The sequence below is a fragment of the Orcinus orca genome, chromosome 5, assembly GCF_937001465.1.
Source record: "Orcinus orca chromosome 5, mOrcOrc1.1, whole genome shotgun sequence".
Lineage (NCBI taxonomy): Eukaryota > Metazoa > Chordata > Mammalia > Artiodactyla > Delphinidae > Orcinus > Orcinus orca.
In genome coordinates, this window is record NC_064563.1 from 133,828,119 (window position 1) to 133,850,529 (window position 22,411).

At 40.3% G+C, this 22,411-nt stretch overlaps 1 long non-coding RNA gene and 1 other non-coding gene across 8 annotated transcripts in view; both read left to right on the plus strand.

Moving 5' to 3' along the window:
- Positions 1–768: 768 nt before the first annotated feature.
- Positions 769–22,411, plus strand: part of LOC105748955 (uncharacterized) — a 55,186-nt gene continuing 33,543 nt past the window's right edge. For 2 of the 7 annotated variants that reach the window (XR_007477638.1, XR_007477644.1), the window contains exon 1: positions 769–16,762. This is a non-coding gene — a long non-coding RNA (uncharacterized LOC105748955). The remainder of the gene's footprint in view (positions 16,763–22,411) is intronic. The other 5 variants (XR_007477639.1, XR_007477641.1, XR_007477643.1 and 2 more) reach the window with 5 other exon arrangements.
- LOC117199339 (U6 spliceosomal RNA) lies at positions 15,208–15,314 on the plus strand. The gene has a single exon (XR_004480566.1). It is a non-coding gene; the product is annotated as a U6 spliceosomal RNA (small nuclear RNA).

Below are 22,411 nucleotides of genomic sequence, written 5' to 3' on the forward strand. Positions count from 1 at the left end.
TTCAAGCCATGTCCAGCTGTCTGAGTCTCCCCAGCTGAGGTCTCAGATATCAAGGAATAGAGACAAGCCATCTTGGTCCATGACTCACAGATTCCATGAGCATAAAGAAAAATGATAGTTATGCCACGAAGGTTTGAGGGTGGTTACATAGCAATAGATTACTGGAATGGTAGAACATCTGGACTCTAGACTCCAGCTGCCCTCCTGATCTCTCCACTTGGATATCTAATCATCATCTCAAACTTAACATAACCAAGGTAGACTTTTGAATACATATTCTTTTATGACCAGAATCCTGCTCCCCTTCCAGTCATTTCCACCTCAGTAAATTATCCCATTTGCTGGAGGCAAAATCCTTAGAACCATCCTTCTTTTCTCCTTTTACTTCATTTCTCATATCCAATCCACCAGCAATACCTGTTAGTTCTCCGACAAAAAGTAGCTTTAATCTGATTGAGTGGTCTTCTTACCTGATGTCAACAGTCTCACCTGAGCCATTCCCATCTCTCCACTGAGCCACTGAGCACTGAGATGCTTTCTAACTGGTCTCCTAGTTTCCCTCTTGTTCCTTTACATTCCATTCTACACAAAGGAAAGAGAGTGGCTTTTATGACATATGAGCAGGTCATGTCTCTCCTCTGCTCAAAACGCTTCAGTGGTTTCCCTTTAAAAATATATATATACATATATATACATATATATATATATATATCTACCATGGTCTTGCATCCTTTCTATCCCACTGATTACATTTCATATCACTCCCCTCTGTTGTCATTACCTTTCAGTGAGAGGTCCTCTCTCTGTTTTTTCAACTTGCCAAAGTTTTCCTCCTTCTCCTCTGCAGCATCTGAAAGGAGCTGGCCAAGAACTGGTTTAAGTACCCTTAGCTGACCACCCACCTCCAGCCTAAAAAGATGGTTGAGAAGACTGACAGGATTTTTTTTGAGAAGATAGAGAATTTCTTTAGAAAATGTTATTATTGTGTTGGGAATCTGACCATCTTAAGCTTAGTGAGAGGGACTATGAGGGACCCACCAGGTAAACCTTGACATAAGTGACCTGGAGTTTGGGGGATGCAAAGGACTGGTATCTTACTCATGAAAACAAAAAGCAAAAATAACCTTGGGGTGGAAGATGGATGGAACACCTGTGGCAGCAGACTAAAGGGCTGCATTTGGGAAGAAGTGGGATCTGTTTGGTCTGGGTCAGAGTTGTAGGGTTCTAGCTGCTAAATGTGGAATCCAAGGGAGAGCTATTTGTCTGGGGTCATTTCCAAAGGGATCCTATGCAAGAGGGCTTCTGCCAGGTGGTGAGGCAGCTTTAAAAGGAAGAAGCTGAGATTTACCCTCAGGAACAGGAGCTGATGAGGGATTGCAAATAGCCAACCAACAGACGTCTGAACGATGAGCAGGAAGTTGGGTAAAGAGTTGGGGAGGAGTGTCCTGAGTCTAAATGATTGCATGTGCAAAAGCTGAGGGATAAGAGAGGGCCTGATTTATTTGTAGACCTGAAATGTGTCTAGCATGATTGAATGCTCTGTGTGTGTGGTCAGGGTGATGATGACTCTAGGTTGGAGGAGTGGCATGAGATGGAGAAGGGTGAGAAGAGTCCAGCCCTCCTTAGGTATATTATGGGATTTGGAATTTATCTTAAAGACAATGGGAAACTTCTGAAAGATGTGATATGATCAGTCTTGTGTTTTAGGAAGTTTGCTTTGGCTGTGGCCAATAGAGTAGATGGTAGAGTCAAAGAGTGGAACTGGGGAGCTAAATAAAAGACCATGGCTGTAGTCAGACAAGGGATCATGGTGGGCTGGACTAAGGACGTGCTAGTGGGAAAACAAGACAGTAGCCAGATTCATGAAACAGGTAGGAAAAAGGTGACTGACTTGAGGTGGGGAGAAGGATTGGTAAAAAAGGGCAGAAGAATCATGTACTATTCCCAGATTTCTTTCTTGAATAACAGAGTAGAAGACGTTGCTATTCAATGAGGTGGTGAAGACAAGATCAAAGCAGGTTTGAGGAACAGATGCTGATTTCTGTGATGAATGTACAGCATGTGAGGCACAACGTGTGCTTCTGTGTGGAGAGGTCGATTTGGTAGTTGATATATAAGACTTGTACCCAGGAGGAAGATTTGCACCCAAGCTTTACATTTATGCATTAACATATGATCTACTTTTGAAGCCATGTGAGTGGAGTGTGTACAGTGAGCAGAGAAGATAGTCCTGGACAGACCCCAAAGGAATAATGATGTTTAAGAAAGAAGAAACTAAGAAGGGGACAAGAAGGAACACCAGAGGAGAAGGAAAATCGAAAGACAAGAGTAACATGGAAGAGTGGTGTTGGGAAGGAGATGCACTCCTTCTGTCAGATAAGGAACGAACATCTCCACTGGTGATGAGGTGCTCAGGGTGAGTCTGATCATGACCAAGTCTAGGGGGCTAGGTGACCTGGTAAGTGAGAGGTGGAAAAGCAAAAACAGCTTGTGTAGAGAATGCTTGTTCTGCCATGGCCAATAAACTTGTGAAAACATCTTCCAACTGAACTAATAATAAGGGAAGTTGAAATAAAACTATAGTCTTACAGCCAAAGATTTAAATGACTGCCAATCAAAACTGAATGTCAACAAGTAAGTGAAGAAGTGAACACTACCAGTTGAGAGGTAAATTGGTACAAACTTCCTAGTGGTGTTTTGATAACATCTAAAGATTTATTCACAACATTTTTCAAGATGTTATGGTCTAGTTAGAAACACTTGGCTAAAAATGTATTTGATGGTGGTATCATGGTAGGATGCCAAAGGGCTTAGCATAGGGGACTCCCTGTATATTACAATGAATTCACTTTTTAAATTCATTTTTCTTTGTGGTAAAATATACATAACATTTACCATTTTAACCATGTTCAGGTGTACAACTTGGTGGCATTAAGTACATTTACAATGTTGTATAACCATTATCACTATCCATTTCTAGAATTTTTCATCATCCAAACTAAAACCCTCTTCTCATTAAACAGTAACTCCCCAATCTCCCCTCCTCCCAGGCCCTGGTAACCATCATTCTACTTTCTGTCTATGAATTTGACTACTTTCTGTCTATGAATTTGACTACCTACTCTAGGTACCTCATATAAGTGGAATCATGTAATTGTCCTTTTGTATCTGGCTTATTTCACTTAGCATTAAGTTTTCAAGGTTCATCCATGTTGTAGCATGTCTCAGAACTTCATTCCTTTTTTAAGACTGAATAATATTCCACTGTATGTATGTATTACATTTTGTTTATCCATTCATTTGTTTCAGTGGAGGAGTTTTTCCTTTCCTTCCTTCCTTCTTTCCTTCTTTCCTTCCCCTCTCTCTCATTCTTTCTTTCTCTTTCTTTCTCTCTTCCTTCTTTCCTTCCTTTCTCTCTTTCTTTCTCTTTCTTTCTTTCTTTCTTTCTTTCTTTCTTTCTTTCTTTCTTTCTTTCTTTCTTTCTTTCTTTCTTTCTTTCTTTCTCCTTCCTTCCTTCCTTCCTTCCTTCCTTCCTTCTTTCTCCTTCCAGTTTCATTGAGATATAATTGACATACAGCACCATGTAAGTTTAGGGTACACAGCATAATGACCTGACCCACATGCACCATGGGATGATCACCACAATAAATCGAGCGAACATCCATCATCTCATAGAGATAGAAAATAAAAGAAAAAGAAAAAAATTTCCTTGTGATGAGAACTTTTAGAATTTACTTTCTTAACAACTTTCATATATAACATATAGCACTGTTAATTATATTTATCATGATGTACGTTACATACCTAGCACTTATTTATCTTATAACTGGAAATTTATACCTTTGACTACCTTCATTCAATTCCCCCACCCCCAGCCCCCTGCCTCTGATAACCACAAATCTGATCTCTTTTTTCTACGAGTTTGTTTGTTTTTGAAGTATAATTGACCTACAACACTACACAGTTCCTGGTGTACAGCAGTGATTCAATATTCCCCTACACTACAAAATGATCACCATGAAAATCTAGTTACCATCTGTCAACACACAAAGGTATTACATTATTATTGACTGTATTTCCCACACTGTACATTTCATACACATGACTCATCTATTTTGTAGCTGGAAGTGTGCACCTCTTAATCTCCCTCACCTATTTCTCTCCTATTTCAATGGGGTTTTAAAATAAGGGTGGTTCTAGTATTAATTACTTAAAAAATTATGATATATTTACTGTTACAAGTATAGATAACAAAACAAAAACATCAGTATGTCTTTCATAGGGAATTATAAATAAAATCCAAATTAATATAGTTTTTTGGGGGGATATGGGGTGCAGATGAGTAAATTTAATGAATATACAGGGTGAATTATTGGGTTAAAATAAGGAGAAAAGCAGTTACGTGTATTTCTCCATTGACTTCTGTATTGCTATGTATTCTTATCCACTAACTCCTGCATCCTTTCAGGAGAGGGGATTTGTGTCCACTTTTAGGCACTGCAATTGCTGCAAACATAGACAAGTCCCTGTAGGAAGACTCCTGCATGGATGTGCTTCTCCATCCCATGGACTCATGACATTGGAAGGAGGAAGAGAGCTGAATGACTCCAGGAAACCACCATGATGTTTGTAAGACTGGGCTTTCCATTTTGGGGGAATGAGGGAGTGTGGGTGTAGTTTTAGGGAGTTGATGGAATGTCTACTAACTGCATCATCACAGGAGAAAGCAACTGAAATGTGGACTAGTTGATTTGGTAGAGGAATTAGCTAAAATTTCTAGGCATTTCTTTATGTAGGAGCTGAGTAAGTTGAATATTTTGAGCCCAAGTTACAGAAAAACCTCCTATTACAGAAAAATTGGGTGGTGTATATGTATACCATAACTTTGTTTTGAATTAAGATTCTGAATTTAGCTTTTCCCCGGAAACTCCAAGATAACTAGAAATTTCAAAAAGAAATACTGTAGTCCTTTGGTTTGAAGGGGTTAGGTCATGGGCTCTTAAAAAACAGTTTCTTTCTTATTGTTCTGCTTGTTGCTTTTTTTCATTCTACATTTTATATATATATATATTTATTTAAATTAATTAATTAATTTGTTTATTTTTGGCTGCGTTGGGTCTTCCTTGCTGCGTGCAGGCTTTTCTCTAGTGGCGAGCGGGGGCTACTCTTCATTGTGGTGCACAGGCTTCTCATTGCGGTGGCTTCTCTTGTTGCGGAGCACAGGCTCTAGGCGTGCGGGCTTCAGTAGTTGTGGTGCTTGGGCTCAGTGGTTGTGGCGCACGGACTTGGTTGCTCCGAGGCATGTGGGATCTTCCTGGACCAGGGCTCGGCCCGTGTCCCCTGCATTGGCAGGCGGGTTCTTGACCACTGTGCCACCGGGGAAGTCCCTACATTATATTATAAAGATATATACATATTACATAGAGAGATCTAATTTAAGCAACTGCTTCATAATATTACATTGTACTTTGTATTTAAATTATGCGGTTGTGTGGATGGATATATAAATTGTGTCCAGTTTTTTCTCTATTTTAAACAATGCCACAGTGAACACCTAAAAAAACAAACAAATAAACAAACAAAAAAACAGTTTCTTTTATGAGAAAGCTGTGTCCTCTTATTGAGGCTCTATTAGAGAAATTGCTTTTCAGTAGCAAGGAAGATTTTAGAAGTAGGAAGAATTAATTACAACTAGTTATACTAACTTAGAATGGATTTTGTTTCCTCCTTTAATATTTTTTGCTTGTAAGAGAAAATTTGAGGCCTACTTCTGACTACATAGAACTGTAGAGAGCAATGTGCTTTTAATATAATTTCTGTTACATAATTTATTCTCCAATTCCTTGTTAGCTTTTACAGGAATTTATGACATATAATAGTTCAGTAAGGTGGCTGGCTAGATATGAGATATATTAAATGAGAAGGTTTTCTATTTATCTCCAGTAACTGGCTAGAAAATATCCTGATAAAAAGGATTTCCAATACATAATGATAAAAGCAAAATAGCCATTTCTAGAAATAAAATTCTGGTGAGAAATGGCTGGAACTTACTCAAAATAAATTGAAAACCTGTTTTAGAGAGTTGTAAAGGAAAATTTAAATAAATGGAGCACTGTACCACATTCCTGAATGGGAAGAAGTGTGTATTAGTCAGCTTGGGCTATCATAACAAAAGACCACAGAGTAGGAGGTTTACATAACAGAAATAAATAAATAATAAAAATAAATAACAGAAATTTATTTTCTCAAGGTCCTGAAGGCTTGGGAAAGCAGTTTGCGATCTAATAGACTTTAGCCATAAATTAATCCTACAAATTCCTCTGTGGACCAAGTAGTTCATCATAGCATTATTTAGCCTAGTAAATAGTAGTGAATAAACCTTTAGAAATGGAAAAAAAGTGAATCCCTGTACATCTACTCAAAGCTAAGTTTATTGAGGGTTTATTCTGTGCCAGACACTACATTCAGCTCTTTTCATGATTTTTTCACTTAATCTTCACAATAACCTCAAAAGGTAGATATTATCCTCTTTTAGGAGTTTTAGTAAGCTAATAAGCTGTTTATAATAAACATAGAATAACATGAAAAGTGCTCGTGACATACTAAACATAAAAGCAAGACACATGTATCGAGAATGATTATAACCATGCATAAGAAATATGAATAGAAAAATAATGTGACTAGAAAAATAATGAATAGAATAGAAAATAATGAAAAGAAGTCAGTGAAAGGTGAACACATTCTTATTTATTCCAATTTGCTTTCATGGGTACGCATGAATCTTGAGACAATAACCACCACCACCACTATAAAACTATCAAACATTATTTTAAAAACAAAAACCAGAAAGAGAAAAATTTAAGGGTAAGTCAGCCAGAAATGTAAAAAAAGCAGGAAGTTATATTTCACTCAGCTAAAAGCTGAGATCTTGATGGTGGTCCCCAAGGCCTGCTGTGATGGGCTCCCTCCCCTCCCCTCTGGCTTCATCCCCCAGCTCTCCTCCTCTTTTGTGTCCCCAGCTCCACAAGCCTCTTCTTTCTCAGCACACCAGACACTGTCACTCCATGGGGCCTTGGTCCAAGGGGTCCCTCTTCCCAGAATTCTCTTCTTGCAGCTACCTCTAAGAACACCTTTCCAGGTGACACTTACCCAGTATCACCTTCTCAGTGAGGCTCCTCTAGTCAAGATTGCACCCTACCTCCATCCTACCATCCCACCTCCAACCTCTGTATCTTGTCCTTCATTTTCTCTTTCCATATCACCTGTCACCTTCCAACATACTGGAGAATTGGCTTATTTCTTTTGCTTCATGTTTATTACCTGTCTCACTCCACTAGAATGTAAGCATCTCAAGGGCAGGAGATTTACACACAAATCCTCGTCCACATTGCATCTCAAGTATCCAGGACAATGCCTGGAATCCAAAAATATTTGCGGAGTGTTGCCAAAGGTACTGTCCTAGAGTAGAGAAAAGGCCTGAAGAGTGAAAAAAAAAAAATGATCCCAAGGTGAGTTCTGGGAAATACAAGCAGTGGCCTACTTGGAAAGTGATTATAGTAGATCTTACACTGTTTGACTTATCAGTACTGTTGATCTTATGACACCAGCCCCACCAAGAATAATTAGGTTAAGACTTTGCAGTTGTGACATTTATGGCTTACTTCATCTAGGTTTTAGTTTGCTTGCAAATAAGTCAATGTCTTACAATGATTTTAACATGGGGAAAGGTCCACAGTAGTATACTTTGTTCTAGCCTTTTTTTATTCATACTCTGACTCTTTTGAATAGTTGTGGCTTTCTCAGAACTCTCTGCACCTTATCCTTTTTTCTTTCCAGCCGTAGGTGGCAGCACACCACTGCCTACAAACGGCTGCGTTTGTAAGTCAGAGCTGTTGGTTAGGAAATAGCTAATGAATAATCAGTCCAAGCTGATTGGCAAATTAATGTCTTCATTAAGTGAACTAACCGGCTTCCTTTATAAACAAGGTCAGAGTATTTATAACCCAGTGCATTTCGTAAAGCAAAATCTATCTACACTGATGTGACCTCCCTAAGGTACCCATGATTGATCTGCATGGAGCATATGCAAAACCTCACTTGGAAAACCATCTTTAATAAGGACTGGTACCATTCTGATGTAATCGTTAATAAAAGGCACCCTTGCTATGCAGCCTCATTTTTCTCACACGAGGTAAATGAAAAAGTGAATACCTTAAACAGGAGCTACTATTATAAGATGATATTGGGTGGCCTGTTCCAAATTGAGTTCTTAGTAATAAAAAATAAAGTGTGATCCTTATTGATCAAATATATCTTCTGTCACTTAGGCTAGACAAAAACTTATTTCACATTTAGAGTACGCTGTACAGGTATAAAGTTTGATGTTTACCGTCTACTCTATGTCACATTTCGAGTGATTCAAATGCTTAATGTTGCCATCATTGTCAGAGAACTATGTGAGAAGTTCAGAAAATCTTCTCACGAGGTGATCAGGTGTCAGGGACCTGGTGAATTTCTCTTTCTAGAACAGTGCTGTACAACAGAAATATAAGGCAAGCCACAAATATGAACTGTATATGTAATTGTAAATTTTCTAGGAGCTGCATTGAAAAACGCAAGAGAGGAAATTAATCTTAATTCTGTATTGTAGTGTCTTTAACCCAATATGTAAAAGTATTTAGCGGGTAATCAATATAAAGACAACTGAGGTATCCTACATTCTCTTTTTCACTCTAAGTATTTGAACTCTGGTGTCTATTTTACACTCACAGCTCATCTCTGTTCAGACTAGCCTCATGTCCAGTGCTTGATATCCACGTGTGGCCAGTGGGCACTGTGATATCCAGCTCAGCTCTAGAGATTTAGTGTCTGTTATGGATTCAATTGTGTCCCCTCAACATTCAGATGTTGAAGACCTAACCCCCAGTACCTCAGGAGGTGACCTTATTTGGAGACGAGATCTTTACAGAGCTAATCAAGTTAAAATGAGACCGTTAGGATGCGTCCAAATCCAGTATGACTGATGTCCTTATAAAATGGGGGAATTTGAAGACAGACTCGCACAGGGAGAGCGCCATGGGAAGATGAAGACAGGGAAGGGGGTGATGGGCCTACCAGCCAAGGAGCACCAAAGATTGCTGGCAAGCTACCAGAAGCTAGAGGAGAGGCGTGAAACACCTCTGCCTCACCGCCCTCAGAAGGAACTGACCCTGCTGTCACCTTGATCGTGGACTTCTAGCCTCCAGAACTGTGAGACAATAAATTTCTGTTGCTTAAGTTACCCATTTTCCTGCTGTTGGTAGTGGGCACTTTGTTCCATCACTCTGCAGCTTTTCTTTTCCTACCTTGAACCTCTTCTCCTCTTTCTGCACTTTCCCTTCTGTTCTCACCACTCAGCCTCCCAGCCTCCTCTCATGGAATCTCCTAGTATTTCGCTCCCATGCAGACAGGCTGGGAGTTTCCCCTTCAGTGAGCATGAGAGGGGCACATCCTGAGCAGTGAGTAAAGAAGGCTGATTTGCTTCAGGTCTCTAGCGGGGATAATATTACCCACTAGGCTGTCTCCTTAGAGCTGCTATAACGCAGGTCCAGTGCTGTTTGAGAAAGTGCTTTGAAAACTGTACATAACTGCATAGATGAGAATGAGTGTTTTGTAGGTGGGATGAAGTGTTTCTCAAATTATTTTCATTTCTTCTCCCTTTAATTATCTGGGCTCCCCACTTCACAGAAGGAAATGAATCAAAGGGGAAAAGACCCTGACACTTTCTTGCCATCTGGCAATAGTGCGCTTCTATTGGTTGTCTCTCCAGCACATAAGGTACCTTTCTGCGGACACTGCAGAAGCTCCCTCCTCCCCCATTCACAAACCAGGTGCTGTGGGTGACATGGATCCCACTCCATCTCTAGAAATGGGTCCCAACCTGTGTGTATATATATGTAGACACACATATTCTATTAATCTGTTTCTGTTTCTCTGGAGAACCGTGACTACATCTATTGTTCTTATTAATTCATGGCAAGGGGTCATAGTGCTTAAAAAGATGAAAGGCAGGGCTTCCCTGGTGGCGCAGTGGTTGAGAGTACGCCTGCCGATGCAGGGGACACGGGTTCGTTCCCCGGTCCGGGAATATCCCACGTGCCGCGGAGCGGCTGGGCCCGTGAGACATGGCCGCTGAGCTTGCGCGTCCGGAGCCTGTGCTCCGCAACGGGAGAGGCCACAACAGTGAGAGGCCCGCGTACCACAAAAAAAAAAAAAAAAAAAAAAAAAAAAAAAAAAAATGCACAAGAGCAGGGACCCAGATTGACTAGAAAGGCCTCATTAGTTCCAGTGGAGGGGGAGTTTATAGGCACTCCCACTGACATTGGAGGAGGTCTCTGCACTGGGGTGAGCAACCTGAACCTTTACCCAGCAGGGCAGCCCCACAGATACTCGCTCTTCTGCCCAGGTGTCTCTTGGTAAAGGCAAGTAGAGGAACCAAAGCAATTACCTAGATAATTAAGGAAAAACAAACCTGTGTGTGGCAGGTAACTTGGGGAACTTCCACTCAATTTTCTAGGCAACCATTGGAATTCTTTGCCTCCCTGTTGTCAGCAGGAATGTGATCTGGCTCACAAGAGCTACTTTAACAATTATAATGCTCTCAGTTGGTAAATATTGCTTCATAGGGACTCCTCCTGTACTCATCAATCTAGAGTTTGAAATAGCTCCATGGGAATCTCAGGGCCGTGTTGTTCCCACTGAGTCATGGCAAAACCCCCGGTAACTGCTGTCAAAATGTTAGGCTATTTGTGAAACTTTGGAAATCAGCTTCTGGCAGCTCTTGTTTTGTGATTCTGGGTGAGATGAGACCTGACCTGCAACCTCACAGGCTGGGCAAAGGCCATTCCAGTTGTGATGGAGGCCAAGGAAGAAGATTTGCTGTCAGTCTCTATATGAGGCATGTGTTGCATCTTACCTCCAATACCTTCCTATGAGGCAAGGTCCTACTACCCTCGCTTTAGAGATGAGGAAATGGAGCATCAACCAGGCACACACTGGTGAGTGACAAAACTAGAATTTCCACCTAGATCCTTTTGATTCCAAAGCTCTTTTTACTCTCCCAGTGGCTCTGGGAGAATCCAGGGCACCTATATTTTTAAAAAGCTCATAGTTGTTTCTGGTATCGGTTGGACTGGAAACTGTATGTTAAGGCAATGGTTCTCAAAGTTTAGCATGTGTTAGAATCACCTGTAAGACTTGTAAACACACAGATGTCTGGTACCACACCTGGAGAGTCTGTCTGATTTGGGTCTGGGTTTGGGCCCAAGTATTTGCACTTCTAAACAGGTTCCCAAGTGATGCTGCTGCTGGTACCCAGGGACCACACTGTGAGAACCACCGCTACATTCGGGACCTCAGAATTTGTTGTGAAAATCAGCATAATGAGAATGAAGTCAGATATCTACAAACTCACCTTAGAGAGAATGGTTCAGAATAAGTCCTGACTAATAGTAAAACTAACACAGTCTAGAGAGAATATGCCTATCATAGACGGTTGGTCAGAAGGGAGGCATTAATTAATGGGGCAGAAAATATATCTGACAGTTTCCTTCTGAAGGCAAGAAGTGATGAAAGGGTCAGTTTCTACCTTTCCTTCTGATTCTCTGGACACCAGGCAACCTCGTGAACGTTAATTCAATTAGGTTATTTGATTAACTTATTTTGTTTTCCAGCTGTCTGATATCTGAAGGATGGTTTCAAGCAGGACTATTTTTCAGGACCACCGCTTTGCCTAATCCCTGCGGGTGCCATTCATATTGAATTCTGTGCAAATGGTGCCCCCTGGAGGAGAGGAAAAGAATATCCTCCTAAGTGAAGGATCTAGCATTGTTGGTTAAACATGATTTATGCGCCCCTGGAGTCTACTCCTTTCACATTAAACTAGCAAAACTGAGGACCAGTCCCAGGGACCTATGAGAATATTCTCTCAGAGAGGCCTGCCCTTGAGAAAGATTTTCCTAGTCAATATTCCAAGTAACCCAGGTCCTAAAATTCTTGGAACAAGTGAAAATGGTAGGAGAAGGTTGTTAACAAATCCAAATGCTATCAGGATGTGTATCTTGCTTCTCTGTTTTGTGGGGATAAAATTATTTCAAGATTTGACTTACAAAGTAGGAATTGTGACTGAAACTGAAACCAATGTTTGTCTTCATGAGAGAGCAAGAAGTCTCTTGGTTGGAACCCTTTGGTACAGAAGGGTTATTCTACCATGAGCATAAAACCCGGAAGAGGCTCTGCATGAGACCCACCAATGCTCCATGTCTCATGACCCTCTTCCCCCCCACTGAAAGGTCAAACTTATCCTTTGTGTCCATGCTTTTCTATGACCTGCAAGTTTTCCAAGAACCCCTGTATTCAAAGCATAGGTATACCACTTGACAGCTTTGTGTCCTTACTTAACCTTCCTGGGCCTTTGTTTCCTTATTTGTGGGATGATTATAAGGGTTACAGATAGAGAGATATAGATTGATAAAGCTGAGAGCAGTGATTGACACATCCTTGCGTTCTGTAAATGTTACTCACTATTGTTATTGTTCAGACATGCTTGTTAAGAATGCCCTGTGAATTATTTGTACATGTTGGATATTTAAGGGATTGCAAAGTATTTAATTAGTGGAGATAGTATTGAGGGGTCCAATCCACATCTACAGTGGGTAGAGCTAGAAAGGCATGGAGGATAGTTAGATAAGAGAACAAGTAGAGAGATGTGAACTCCAGAGTAGAGAGCTCATCTGGAAAGTAGGTTATCAGGAATATATGATTCCAATCTGATGATATAGAAGGAGCTGTGAATGTGGGAGGCATATTTGGGAGAGAAAAAACAAATGTTGTTCATGCTTGTGTTACCTAAACTCTCTCCTCCCTTTTAAGGGTCATCTCCTTCTAATGAGAGTTGTTTATACTGCTGCTTGTAGACTACTAGGGTCCAGAAATCAATTTTTTAAAACATCTTTATTGGAGTATAATTGCTTTACAATGGTGTGTTAGTTTCTGCTGTATAACAAAGTGAATCAGCTATACGTATACATATATCCCCATATCTCCTCCCTCTTGCGTCTCCCTCCCTCCCACCCTCCCAATCCCACCCCCTAGGCGGTCACAGAGCATCATCAAGCTGATCTCCCTGTGCTATGCGGCTGCTTCCCACTAGCTATCTATTTTACACTTGGTAGTGTATATAGCCCATGCCACTCTCTCACTTCGTCCCAGCTTACCCTTCCCCCTCCCCTTGTCCTCAAGTCCATTCTCTACGTCTGAGTCTTTATTCCTGTCACTAGGTTCTTCAGAACCACAGAAATCAATTTATATGATCTGTGACCAGCATTAAAAAAAACAAAACAGAACAGAATATAAACAACCTGTGTCCATTCATTGCACATGGTGAGTAATATTGTTTTATAAAACTTTGCTCAGTTATGCATATACATGTGTATAGGGTCATGATGTACAATGTATTTTTTACTGTGGCTTTTGGTACAAGGAGTTTGAAAGTCACTGCTCTAGTGTATTCACTGGGGTGGGGAGTTTTCTCTGCTCTTGCAGGGTCCTCTTACCTATTCTCCAGGCTGCTTTTTTCTCCCCAGACTTTTCTGAGCCAAAGCAGATACCTACTTGTTGCCCTTCTAGTGGGGCTGGGGGCTCAGGACACCTTCTAATGCAATCTTCCCACTTCTGCAAAATCCCAGAGATGATGGTGAGCATGATGGGGATCTGTTCCCCTCTGTTTTTGTTTTTATGACTCAGTCCCTCACTTATTTCAAACTTTTTATTCAAGTGTTGGAGAAACTATGAGAGAAATTATTTAAACTTTGCTAGTTTACTTTTCCTGAAGTCCAAGGAAGGAGTGTCCTGGAATTGAAATCCTGTGCGGGGCTCACTTCCTAGATGCTCCTGGGTTATCACTGTGATTCCCTGACCTCAGGGCCACATCCCTCACTGCAGGAGGGCTCTTCTTGCAATTTAAAACCTGCAGATATTTATTCATTTTGGGAGGAAAATGCTGCCTTGTACTCACAGAGTTCCATACATTTTCTATTTACTTCTGAATATTTAAAAAAAGCAAGTCAAGTTTAAAATATCCATTTCAGATCCATCTATCCCCTCCCCTCCTCCCAGCACTGGCCATGCTTTCCCAAGGAGACTTAGAGGAGGGAGAAAGCTTGGTCTGCTTTTTCACTCCTTATCCCCGATTTCTTGGGGCACCTTTCTCCTTGATTGCAGAGGGGAGATGGAAAGGGACGGATATGTCATTCCTGGTGTGCATTGGCCATCTTCTTAGGCTGAAATGGACCAAGTAGAGATGCCCACTGAGGGCAGGCATCCCAGGCTGCTTCCTTCTTGGGGTACATGTGTGAGTTCTTCATGAACCTTTCAGGATCGGGACAGGGCTCCACATCTTGTTTCCATCCAATGCCTTAACAAGGGAGACTAACTCTAGCTCAACCTCATTGAATGCCACCGCAGCTTTCACCACCAGCAGTACACCCTGCTGTTTCCCATTGCTTGGGACATCCACCCTGTACGTGGCCCTCTTGTTTGGGGTACAATAAGACAGCTTAAGCCCAGCTACCTTCTGCAGTGTCCACCTGAGTCACTGAAGAGTCAGCTTTCCTTCAAATACCAAGTGGTAGGAGGGCTGGTTTCCCCACTGCTGGTCTCTCTCTCTGCCCTGTTGGCTCTCCTCTCCCCTGCTCAGAGATGTTCAGAGAGTGGGCAGATCAGCATGTCTGCTCCATGAGCTGATGTCTCCCTGTGGTTCGAGATGCCTGTCTCCTCTTGTTTCTGACACCCCTACTGTCTATGAGAGCTCCCCATTTTTTCTTCCTCCATGGAAAACACCGAGGCTCTCAACTCTCTACCGATGACTCACAATAAGGAATCTCTCCTCCTTCTCCTCTTCCTGGTTTTCTGCTTGTTTGGGGTGGGGGGAATGGTTGAAAGCAGTACAGTTGGTTAAGTCGGTCTATTAAAACGTCCTGGAGGGGTTCATGCCTCCAGCTGTTGGCAGCTCTTCTTAGAATGGGAGGTGCTTGATGTGTCTTCGCTTTCTGCTCCAGGTCTTGGTCGCCCATTTTGAGACAACAGAATTAGTATCATCGACACCCCACTGCACGTGGGACGAGAGATCCACATCATCTACCCCATCCATACTTTAAAGAGTTAAGTTGGGTGCTTGCTTCGGCAGCACATATACTAAAATTGGAGCGATGCAGAGAAGATTAGCATGGCCCCTGCGCAAGGATGACCCACAAATTCGTGAAGCGTTCCGCATTTTTTTACAATGGAATATTACCCAGCCATAAAAAGGAACAAAATAGTACCATTTGTAGAGGCGTGGATGGACCTAGAGTCTGTCATACAGAGTGAAGTAAGTCAGAAAGAGAAAAACAAATATTGTATAATATTGCTTATATGTGGAATCTAGAAAAATGGTACAGATGACCTTACTGGCAAAGCAGAAATAAAGTCACAGATGTAGAGCACAATCTTATGGTTACCAAGGGGGGGAAGGGGGGCACTTGGGATGAATTGGGAGATTGGGATTGACATACATACACTAATATGTATAAAATAGATAACTAATAAAAACCTGCTGTATGAAAAAAAAAACTGCCTTTATATTATTTAGCCATTTTAGTAAACAATTTACCATACCTGTGGTATGTCATATGTGAATTTTAGATATTTTTTCCCCAAATAGCATCTGTTAATTTACCATCATAGAAATAGGCTTAACTATTGTGAAAAATTCAAATGGTAAAAAAGGTACATTAAATGTCCACCCCTCTTTTTTAACCTAAAGCAGATGTTACCCTGGACAGGGGCAGGGGCAAATTAACATATGAAATGGTAAGAACAGTGTCTCTGCTCTGACCACACACCCAGAAGTGCCCCTGGAATGTCCATCACCATGACCTCTTGGCCGAGTCAAGGGGGTAACTCACGTTATCATTGGCGGTGGCAGTTCTCTTGCTGAAGCTATCAGAATTAATGCCCTTCCTTACAGATGCAGATGTAGAGAATGGACTTGAGGACATGGGGAGGGAGGCAGGGTAAGTTGGGATGAAGTGAGAGAGTGGCATTGACATATATACACTACCAAATGTAAAATGGATAGCTAGTGGGAAGCAGCCGCATAGCACAGGGAGATCAGCTCGGTGCTTTGTGACCACCTAGAAGGGTGGGATAGGGAGAGTGGGAGGGAGACTCAGGAGGGAGGGGATATGGGGATATATGTATATACATAGCTAATTCTCTTTGTTATGCAGCAGAAACTAACACAACAATGTAAAGCAATTATATTCCAATAAAGGTGTTAAAAAAAATTAATGCCCTTCTTTATCCTCTTTATTCTCTTCTCTGTCCTGGGCTCCCATTTCTGAAGCTCCTGCAGTGGCTTCAGTTGCAGTGTTGACATATTCCCTTCCATGGCCACAGACCCCAGTGATTTGCCCTCCAACCTGTGCAGTTGACATAGATGTGTGATTTCATAGCTTCCTCATGGCCCTCACTCATGAAGAGAAGAGTACCCTCTTCTCACTAGGGGTACTTTTCTTTGATTTCTTCTTTCAGGTTTTCATGCCTTCCCAGCTCAGATCAAGCTTGAGACAAGTTACCCAGCACCTAAACTGAAAGGAAACAGCATACCTGCAAAACTACATCTGAAATCGTTTATTCTTCGTAACCACTAGTTGGGGGTACCTCCAGACTCTCGCACTTTCAGGTGGGGGTAATATTCAGAATACATATTTAATGACCAGTTGTCTTGGGCACCATGATGGAATGGGGAACTGACCAATTGGTATGGTCAAACCAGTGCATACAGGCTGAATATCAGATTGGACAGGGGTCCCAAACAGGCAGACCTCTGGGCCATTTTGCTGGTAGATTAGTTTTGTTGGGTATGCTGAGTGGTTTTGAAATCTGTTTCTGAGCCTAGGCACGCACTAGGCACTGTTTCTGATCTAGGCACGCACTCTCCCATTTTCAGTCTGCTATCTTGTCTCATGTCTTAGAGTTTTTGCTGGCTTTGTTTGTTTGCTTTGTTTGTTTTGTTTTTTAAAATGTCTTACTATATTTTTAATTAAAATTTTTTTTCATTTTAACAGTTTTTAATGAAAGTCATATAAAAGATTATTTCTGCATCTTCTCAATTGTTTCTTCCTTATATTTGCCCTTTTCCTTTCCTACTTGGCAAGATTTGACGTTACGCTCAAGGATCTTTTTTTGGTCTTTGCCCAGTTTAGTTTAGTGATAACCTCCTTCCTGGGGTGGATACTCGCATGCTCAGTGGTGCCATCAGCCTTCTGCTGCTGCACTCGTATGGTGTAGATGACATATTTCTTCCTGGAAACCTGGACCACTTTGCCAATTTGCTGCCCTTTGTAGCACCCTCGCACAACCTGAACTTCGTCCTTTCAGATGGGCATGAAGCAAACATTGTACTTCTGCCTCAGCTCTTTGGAAAAAGGGGAAGACATATGTATATGTATAACTGATTCACTTTGCTGTACAGCAGAAACTAAGACAGCATTGTAAATCAACTAGGCTCCAATAAAAAGTAATGAAAAAAATAAAATAATGAAAACTGTGCAGTATAAAAAAATAGAGTAAGATGGCTGGCTTTGTTGATTTATCTTACTGTTGCTTCCTAGAAAGCATCTGCCTGTGCCTTACTCTTTTCAAACCTTTCCTTGTGGTCCCGTCTCTGTCCAGGGGCTATTCACTCCAATTTGTCTCTTAAATGATCCCAGGTTGTCATTGCTTGGAGAGGCCCTCATACCTGTGGGAACTGTACGATACCTCCTCTGGTTGCTGGGCCTAAATTTCCACAGAGGTGGGCACCCCATTCTGGATCTGAACTACATCAATATTGCAGCTACTCATTAAATTATAATTAACTTGGAAATGAGAGACTAAACATAGAAACAGACAACGGCCAGACCCTATATAAAAATAGAATTCTGACCCACAACCTACAGCAACCTGCCAAGGAAACCAACCCTTTCATTGACAATAAACAGTCCAGGAAGCCAGCCTGCCATAAGTCAGACTTGTTAGAATTCAGACTACTATCTCTAATAACAATCTAAGAAGCTAAACAGTAACTTCTGTAACAGCCAGCCCCAAATGGGCAGGATTTGATTAAATCCTTCCAACTTAGGACCAACTAGAGAAAAACAAATCTGCACACCCCTGACCAATCACATAAGATACCTTGCTATGAGTTATTGCACCTCCAGCTTCCCCAAGCCCACAGCCTCCAATCAGGGTACACGTGAAGCCTCCCTTTTTTGTACAATCAAGCTTTCCTACTCCTCTGCCTGCCTTTGCATCTTTGCCAAGATGCAAGTGACAGTGGCTGACTCACTTCTTATCCGGGTTCTGAAAAAATAGCCTTTGTTTTTTCTCATTTGGTTGGTCTTTATTTCCACAGAAATAAAGTCAATTCTAACTATTTAGATATGATAATAATAATAAAGGCCTTCAATAAAATTTAAGTAAGTTATGGTAGAGAGGGAAAATAAGAATTTTTTGTATTCCGTAAAAGTTTAAGGTGGGCGGGGTGGAGGGAGGAGAATGTTCCCTTTAGCATCTTTTGAATGTCTTGGGTTCAATTTTCTGATTTTTCCTACTACCACCTGAATTTGTAATAAAACAGCTGACCATAAAATGTTGAACTTTGTTACTTTTAAGCTGAAAATTTTTTTGAAGCTTAAGGCAGTTATTTCTGCAAAAGATGACTTTTGGGTTTATTAATTAAAAAGAAGGCAGGGAGTATTTGAAATATTATCATATGAGGGACTTTATTCTACATTTATAAATACAGTCTCACCACAATTACGAGAAATTGAAAAGAGTTTGAAATATGGTGATAGCTTAAAACTGAAAATAATTCTTTTTAACATGAATAATTGTCCCACCAGTTTTATAACCTAATAAAAATCATAGTAGAAGAAAAATCCTGGACATTTTAATTATGAGAGATCACATGTATTCTGGGAAATTAGAAACATAACACACATATTCATACTCCAGAATCCTCATTCTAGAAATTCTTTCCTTGGAGATTTTCCAAAGAACTGGATTCCATGATCTGGCTTCTCTGCAGTACCCAGTAAACAGAGCTCAGTAAGAGGCATACCTGATTTTGAGTCCAAGTTTAGCAACAATATATTTCATATTTAAACCGAGATGCAGAGTAGAAATTCAGTCTTTGGACATTGTTTCCCTTATGTTTGTTCCTTTAAAAATATAGATTTTTCTTCTATACTCTAGACAGAGGCAGAGGAGAAAATACCCTTGTAATTTTTTCACTTTCTAGTAACCCCTTTAAAGTTAACTGTAGTATCACGTAGATACATATACATTACTCATATTATGATTTAAATCCTAAATCCTTCAGAGAATTCCCCAAATACTCTCTTTCTGGGTGTCTCCATTGGTTGGTGTGCTTTGAAGAAAAGGACATCAAAAGTGTTCAATTAGCACTTGTTGACAGATTGACTCAATGCAAACCAATGTTAAATTAACCTCAATTTGGAAGATGTGCTGAAACAATAACAGTCATTTAACACTTGTTTTGTTAACACTTGTTTTGTATTATCTGGCCTGTTTCACCCCACCTCCATGTTTTCTGTAATGAATTCACATTGACTGTGTGTCTTTTGATTTCTTAATTATTCACTTTCCTTCTTGTGTAAAATGAGAATGTCTCCTACTCACTCAGCCCTAGGTTTTTAAGAATTAGAAGAACCTGCAGTGTTCCCCCAAATTTACCCTTCGTTTGTGGGCATGACACTCCTCTACTTTTCACAAACTTTCCTGTGCACAGGTGTCACCTGGAGGACTTATTAAAACTTGGAGTGCTACCCTAGAGCGTCTGATTCCATAGGTCTGGGATGGGGCCCAAGAACTTGCATGTTTAACTAGTTCCCACGTGATGCAGCTGCTCCCTGTCTCAGGACCACACATTGATACCTACTGCTATTACAAGAAGTAAGAATTCCGCTGTGTGTGTGTGTGTGTGTGTGTGTGTGTGTGTGTCAGGGGTGGTGGCAATGGTGGTGGTGGAGGTGGTAGTAGGGGTACGGTTTGACCGGGGCAGAGTATGGACATAGGAAAGCTTGCAGGTGTAGATCATTGTGAGGAAGCTGCGGGGTGTTCTGGAATGAGCCCAGGTCCCAAAGGTGTGAGAGGGGAATTGAGAACGAGAAAGCCTGATGTATTCCTGACCTCTGGATGCTTCTCCCATTTGGATTTCATTGGAATGAAACTCCTAAATGGTTTAAGTGCCAGAGGGGCTGCTAAATTGTCATGTCTCAGACGCACATATAATATTGACATCTGCAGTTTATGCTCTCAGACTACATATTCAAACTCTGTGCGGTGGTGGAGTAGCTAGATAAATATTTGTACATTTGACTGCACCCAGACACTACTTATGTTTCCTTATTCTTCTGTTTTGTCTCAAGAAATCTGAGTCAGATGGTGTAATTGGTTGTGAAGCTTAATCCCATCGTCATAGTCATTCACCTGCTTAAAGATGGGGGTGTGTGGATGATTTAGCACGTCTAGTAATCTGTTTATTCCCTCCCAAATGGTAAAGACAAGAAGCTCTTCACAGATTGCTGGATGGCTCCAGTTATTATGGATTCTTACAAAGACACGGCAAACAGGCAAGTGTTAGTTCAGCAGAATAACAATACACATTGCTATTTGGATCATTCTTGCATAGTATAAAATTGCAAGTGATTTCAGGTTCTGACAGGACTTTATAAGCCTCAGGTCTCAACACTCAGATTTTCATGGCACATAGCCTTTTTCATTTCAACTTTGTTTAAAATATTTTATTACAGAAAATTTCAAACATATCCAGAATCAGAGGGAAGCATATCGTGATGGTACTATCACCCAGCCCCAATAATTATCAATATTTTGCCAATTGTGTTTAACCAGTCTGCACTCCTGGGCCACAGAAATTTTACTTATAAATACCTCATTTCTAACAGATAAAGGCTTTAGAACAATATAACCACGATAGTATTATCACACCTAACAAAATTATTATTTGAAATATTATTCCAATCCGTGTTCAAATTTCTTCGATTGTCTCAAAATTTGTTAATTGTCCTATTTGTTCAATCAGGACCCAAACAAGGTCCTTTATAGAATTTGTTGATTTATCTCTTATGTCTCTATTATCATTTAGTAGTTTCCTCTCTCTTTTTTTTTTAACCAAGACATTTATTTATTGAAAAAATGAGTCATTTTTCCTGTTGATTTTCTGCATCCTGGACTGTTTTGGTTATATCTCTGTGGTATTGTTTAACTTGTTTCTACAGTCCTATATTTCTTGTTAACTTGTAGCTGAGTCTAAAACATGAAATTTAGGCTTAATTATGCTGGGGGAGGCAAGAATATTTCACAGGCAGTGTGGGTACTTGCTATTGTATCACATCAAGAGGGATGTAATACCTGTTTGTCCCACTTTTAGTGATGCTAAGATAGATCAGTGGGATTTAGGTGTCAACCTTTTCCTAATGGTCTTAGCAGCCATTGAGGATTATTGTATAGATCCATTATTTCACTGGGGTTGCAAAATGACATTTTTCTAAGTCAATCGTTCTTTCTGAATTAGTTGGACTTCTGTATCTGGTTAATATGAAAAACAGTTTATAAAGGAGAGGCAAGATAAATGCTTGATTCTGTACCTTAATCTAATTTCAGAATAATGAGCCCAGCAATATATATATATATACACACATATATTTTTATTTAATTAAAGTATAGTTGATGTGCAATATTATATAAGTTATAGGTGTATGATATAATGATTCACAATTTTAAAGGTTATACTTCATTTATAGTTATTATAAAGTATTGGCTATAGTCCATGTTTTGTACAATATATCCTTGTAGCTTATTTTATACATAGTAGTTTGTACCTCTTAATCGCATACCCTTATATAGTCCTTCCTTCTCCTCACTGGTAACTACTAGTTTGTTCTCTATATCTGTGAATGTGCTTCTTTTTTGTTATATCACTAGTTGATTTTTTAGTTTCAACTTATAAGTGATATAATACAGTATTTGTCTTTATCTGACTAATTTCATTTAGCATAATACCCTCCAACTCATCCATATTATTGCACGTGGCAAAATTTTATTCTTTTTTATGGCTGAGTAGTATTCCATTGTTTATGTGTACCACATCTTCTTAATCCATTCCTCTGTTGATGGACACTTAGGTTACTTCCACATCTTGGCAATTGTAAATAATGCTGCTATGAACATTGGGGTGCATGTATCTTTTTGAATTAGTGTTTTCAGTATTTTTTTTTTTTTTTTTTTGGATATATAAACCCAGGAG